Below are 6,000 nucleotides of genomic sequence, written 5' to 3'. Positions count from 1 at the left end.
CTGAAAATTGTGAAATACTTTAACAGTAACACCAAAAAATTAGTTTTAAAGTAATGAAAATATCATGTACTGTTGCCCTGCACAGGAAAAACAGATGTTTGCATCAAAAACACTGCAATAGTTCATATAAATAAGAGGATTGTGTAGCAATCATGGAAATTGATAAAAAAAAAAATATGGCACAGGTTAATATTGCATAAGATACCACCATTATGTTCTACTATGCTTATCTGCTGTGTAACCTGAGCCAACAGCTGACAGCCTGTGTGCCCATAGACTTACCCATTGCTACACAACAGCTTTTTTTTTGTTTTGAATCTTTATTGCTTTTAATACAAACTGTACAAAAAATAAGGGAAAAAAAACCCCACTGGTGGGTATGCACGGTTCATTGCTTTTTTTGTTGGTTTCAAACGCTGTTATCAGTAAAAGGGACAATGAAGAATAGCATTGCAGTAGTAATAACAGTAAAATATTGGTCTTACTGTGGGATGTCCTCCAGGTCTAAAGAGTCCAGCCGGCATTTCCAAACCTGGTCAAATTTATCAGGTATAGCCCTTTGTTTATATACCAAGCATGTCAGGCAATCTAAATCCCAAAAAATGTATTGATGTCTGAGCACTTTTGCAATTTTTTACTTTTAGCAGTTTGAGGTTTGCATTCTTAGAGAGCCAATACTTAGTGTGTGGCTTATCAGAAAGCCAGCAACAAAGGGGATAAACAAATACAGGAAATGCATAGACAGTTTGGGTCTTTGGCAATGGGTTTTAAAGAGCGGTTTAGTTGAATGTTTGCCAATCAGTCTAAAATTGTAAAGTCTGCTAAAATAACTACTATTAGAAAGTGTACGTAAACTGAACAATCGCTCAGTGGACTGCTACAATTATACATTTTTTTAGTCAACATCCCCCTTTTTTTTTGTTCAGGTAAGTTTATTAAACATACTTAGAAAGGTACAATGTGTTAACATTTGACAGGTTACAGCAATACACTTTACATCAGTTTTGCATTACATATGTCAATAAAGAGCCACTGTACTACAATATTGTTCATATCTCTACTGTTTCCCACAAGGTTTGAGCCTTTTAACCCACAGCTTTATTGTTCTAGATCCCAATACTGATGAGGGGGGAATTTTCTCAACCAGGGGTCCCATACCCGATGGAATTTGCGACTACATCCCTTACGCCTTGCCAACAAGTATTCCGTATTAGCCAGATTAGTCATCTCAGTGATCCACTGAGCTACTGCTGGAGGGGCCTCCATTTTTCAGTTGAGGGTAATGACTCTGCATATTTGAAATAGGGCTTTACTTAATAGAGGTGCCAGGGGTGAGATTGGGATACATTCTGTTTAACCTGCTCCTTGTATAGTAGGCCCTATGGAGCAGGTACAGCTGCATAATTCTATTTCTGGAGATAAAGGATATAAGGCATGGAGCTTTGAGAGCTACCGACCACTCCATGTCAGTTATTTCTCCCAGGTCATTTTCCCATTGTTCTCTGCATTTCAGTGGCTTCCTTTTACACCTGTGCTTACACAATAGTTTGCATACTTTGGATATTGTGCCCTGGCTTTTGTTAATATTTAATATAGCTATTACACGATGTTCCATGGGTTCTAGTTTTCTACCACTCCACTACCTTTGCTCTCAACCTCATGTAAAATAACAATGGGATGAGGGGATGTCCCACCTCTCTTTTAGTCCCTGGAAGGTAATAGGTTTGTTCTGTTGCCCTACGTCTGCAATGGTACAGATCCCCCTGTTGACCCAACTTTGTGGGGGTTTTAGCTCTGCCACCTACCCAGTTTGGAATTGTCCCAAAGTGGGGTTGATGGGTCTACATTGGCTATTCCCATTATTTGGCTACTCTTAGGAGCAAATTTACTTAAGGTCGAATATCGAGGGTTGAAAAAATCGTTCGATTCAAAGGATTTTAATCCATCGATCGAACGATTTTTGTTCGACCAAAAAATGCTGGCAAAGCCTATGGGGACCTTCCCCATAGGCTAACATTGACTTCGGTAGCTTTTAGGTGGCGAACTAGGGGGTCGAAGTTTTTTCTTAAAGAGACAGTACTTCGACTATCGAATAGTCGAACGATTTTTAGTTTGAATCATTCGATTCGAAGTCGAAGGCCGAAGTAGCCCATTCGATGGTCGAAGTAGCCAAAAAAAACATGCAAAATTTGAAGTTTTTTACCTTTGGCCTGTTGTCTTTTATTGCCACCTGGAGTAGAACTTGTATCGGGGACATCTTAGCTGAAATTAAGGTTTTCCACACAATATACAGGGCATGGACCCTCTGGTTTTAGAGTTGTCATATGTGATATCTGCAAAGCCAGATACATTTCCTGGATATCAGGTAACGCCACCCCTGTAGGCCTCTTCAGCATTGCCATGCTTAGCCTGCATCTGTCACTTCCCCATATAAATTTCCTGAGTTTTGCATCTATGTTGGTGAAGATTTTTTGGGGGAGGGGTAACGGAGCATGCCACAGAGTATACATCAATTTAGGCTGAACGAACATTTTGATCAGCTGAATTCTACCAACTGGACTTATAGGCAGGGTCTCCCAGGCTGATATTTTTTTGTCCACCAAGGCTATTAGGGGGGTTATATTTAAGTCATTAAAACTAGAGATTGGTAATGAAATCTCAACTCCTAGGTATGTGAATTTGTCTGAAACCAGGAGGGGACAGTCACCTAGATCCTCCTCACCAAACAGCCCAGTCAGTTTAATAAGTTCTCTTAATGACTGGTTTCTGTCACCAAGATATACCAGAGTGTCATTGGCATAAAGCTGGATTTTTTCCTCCCCAGCCTCTCGAAATTTACCCCTATATTCGGGTGATTTGCCGAACAGCTGCGGCAAAGGGCTCTATGGCAATGGCAAACAGGAGCGGGGAGTAGGCAGCCCTGCCTGGTGCCCCTAGTTAGAGCAAACTGAGCCGTCATAGCTCCCCCTACTCTTAGAGCTGCCGTTGGTTAGGCATATAGCAACTGTGTGAGGGTAATAAATTGGTGACCAAATTCCATGTGTCCCAGCACTTTTCAAAGGTACTCCCATTCCACTGTGTCGAAAGCTTTGGCCACATCAAGAGCTGCTACAGCCCTACCTCCCTTGTTGTAGTGCTCCACCGTAAGGTTAACCATTAGTCTATGAATATTCATAGCCGTGGTTCTACCAGGCATAAAGCCTAACTGGTCATCGGTTATTAAGGAGTGAATTATTTTCTTCAGTCTATGCGCTATAATCTTGGCCAATATCTTGGCATCCACTGTCAGTAGGGAAATTGGTCTATATGATTCTGGTATAGTGGGGTCTTTGCCCGGTTTAGCTACATACATTGATGGTGCTAATTCTGCTTTCTGTATGGCTTCATTGAACACCTGGAGTAATAAGGGAGCTAGCACATTGGAATGCTGTTTGTATAGCTCGATGGGCAGACCATCCGCCCCAGCGGCTTTTCCATTTGGAAAAGTCTATGGCCTCTTGCACCTCTATTAAGGATAAATTAGCTTGTAGGTATTCCCGATATTCTGGAGCTAGGTGGGGTAGCTTCACAGAGCCAAGGAATGTTTCCACCCCTGGCAGATCTGCCTGGGTTAGGGTAGAGGAGTACAGGTTAGAGTAGAAACTCTTAATAATATTTTGTATTTCAAGCGGGTTTGTAGTTGGGATCCCAGAGGCATCCCTAAGAATTGTAATGGCTGGGGGAGGAGTTTTGTCTAGCCAAGTGGGCTAACATTTTACCCGACCTTTCTCCGTGCTCAAGGACGTCTACCTTAGAAAATAAATACTGCTGCTTTGCTTTAGCATTCAGATACTCTACTAACTCAGCCTGCGCTGTTTTCAAATCCGCAAAGCCTTGATCAGTGGGGACTTTGGCGACCTTGATTTCCAAACTATTTACTTCATGCTCTAGCTGTTGTTGTTTGTAAGCATACTGGGCCAGGTAAGCATTAACCCTTTAAGTGCCACAGAACGTAGAATATACGTTCTGTGGATCAAAGGACCAAAGTGCCACAGATCGTAGATTCTATGTTCTGCAGCACTTCCGGGTTTGCGAGCGGAGGAGCGGCTGTTAGAGCCGCTCGCTCCGCTCCTTCACGATCCCCTGCCCCTAGACAACGAGCAGAGCAGGGGATCGTGTGGCCCCTGGGGCGCGATCGCCCAGGGGCCCCAAAGCAGCAGCAGGGACGCGTTTCCTATGCGTCCTGCTGCTGCCTGCGCTGCACTTCCGCCCAGCTCCGCCCCCACATGGCTGATGACCGTTGGAGCTGCAGATCTGCTGCGTGGAGCCCTCTCTCATCGATCTGAGGCATCTACCCCAGGTAAGTGTAACATTTACACACACAAAAACACACAAACACACCAACACACACTTATTACAGTAATATACACTTACATTCACACTTACACACACTCACACATAGATTTTTGGGGATTGGGGGGGTCACACACACTCACAGCACCCATGTACACTTGCACACGCGCACACGCGCAAATAACATGCAATTTACCCGTTGTGCACACGCATATGTACATATATGGCTTTGTGGCTTTTTTTTTTTTTTTTCTTATCGCATCGTCTCTTTTTGGGCTAAAAAAAATGTTTTATTGCCGTTCCGAATAGCGTATTCGCTAACCGTACTGTGCAATAGCATTTGTATGTTATTTTGGTGGTTATATTGCAATTTTTGGTATTTTGGTGCATTTTTAGCCATTTTATTGAATTTTTAGCCATTTTATTGCATTTTCAGCTCTGCATTTTGTTGTTCACTTGTTTCTGTCCGTATAATCGATTTGGCCCAGCTAAAATATTCAAACGGTAATTCTGGTGGCCGATTACACTAGTGTGAAAAAAAAAAGCATTGATTTTTGTGGTTTTATTAGTTTTTGGTGATTTATTTGCATTTCACACTGTTCTGTGTTATTTTGTTTTGCCTATGTAAATTTTATCTACTATATATCCATTTGTGGGTCTCTGTGCGCCACATAGTTTGGTATATCTATGCATATTGGGCATCAAAGTGTTCAGTAGACCCCTGTCGTTCATATTTAGGATGTTTATGCTGATACGTTACGAAATGTGGGGCACATAATGTGGTAAAATTCAAGCTTTGTGACGATTTTCAGAAATTTGATAAAAACCGTTATGTTCAGCATTGCTTTGCAGTTTGGCAGTTTGCAGTAGAAACACTTATTTACCCATTTTGGATTCGTCAGAATGTGTACTTTCTGAAAATATATGGTTTTCTGGGGTCTCTGTACTGTTAGGGGGGTCTAATGTCGCATAATACACACACCGGGTGCTTATATTGCAGCAGCCAGCGCGTCAGCTGTGAAAATGTCTATACATATTGTCATTTGGGGGTCTCTGTGCGCCACATACTTTGGTATATCTATGCATATTGGGCATCAAAGTGTTCAGTAGACCCCTGGCGCTCATATTTAGGATGTTTTATGCTGATAAGCTACGAAATGTGGGGCATATAATGGGGTAAAATTCAAGCTTTGTGACGATTTTCAGAAATTTGATAAAAACCGTTATGTTCAGCATTGCTTTGCAGTTTGGGCAGTTTGCAGTAGAAACACTTATTTACCCATATTGGATTCGTCAGAATGTGTACTTTCTGAAAATATATGGTTTTCTGGGGTCTCTGTGCTGTTAGGTGGTCTAATGTCGCATAATACACACACCGGGTGGTTATATTGCAGCAGCCAGCGCGTCAGCCGTGAAAATGTCTATACATATTGTCATTTGGGGGTCTCTGTGCGCCACATAGTTTGGTATATCTATGCATATTGGGCATCAAAGTGTTCAGTAGACCCCATGCGCTCATATTTAGGATGTTTTATGCTGATAAGTTACGAAATGTGGGGCATATAATGGGGTAAAATTCAAGCTTTGTGACGATGTTCAGAAATTTGATAAAAACCGTTACGTTCAGCATTGCTTTGCAGTTTGACAGTTTGCAGTAGGAACACATAT

Source organism: Xenopus laevis, chromosome 1L (assembly GCF_017654675.1).
Source record: "Xenopus laevis strain J_2021 chromosome 1L, Xenopus_laevis_v10.1, whole genome shotgun sequence".
Classification (NCBI taxonomy): Eukaryota; Metazoa; Chordata; class Amphibia; order Anura; family Pipidae; genus Xenopus; species Xenopus laevis.
This window is presented reverse-complemented; position numbering follows the sequence as displayed.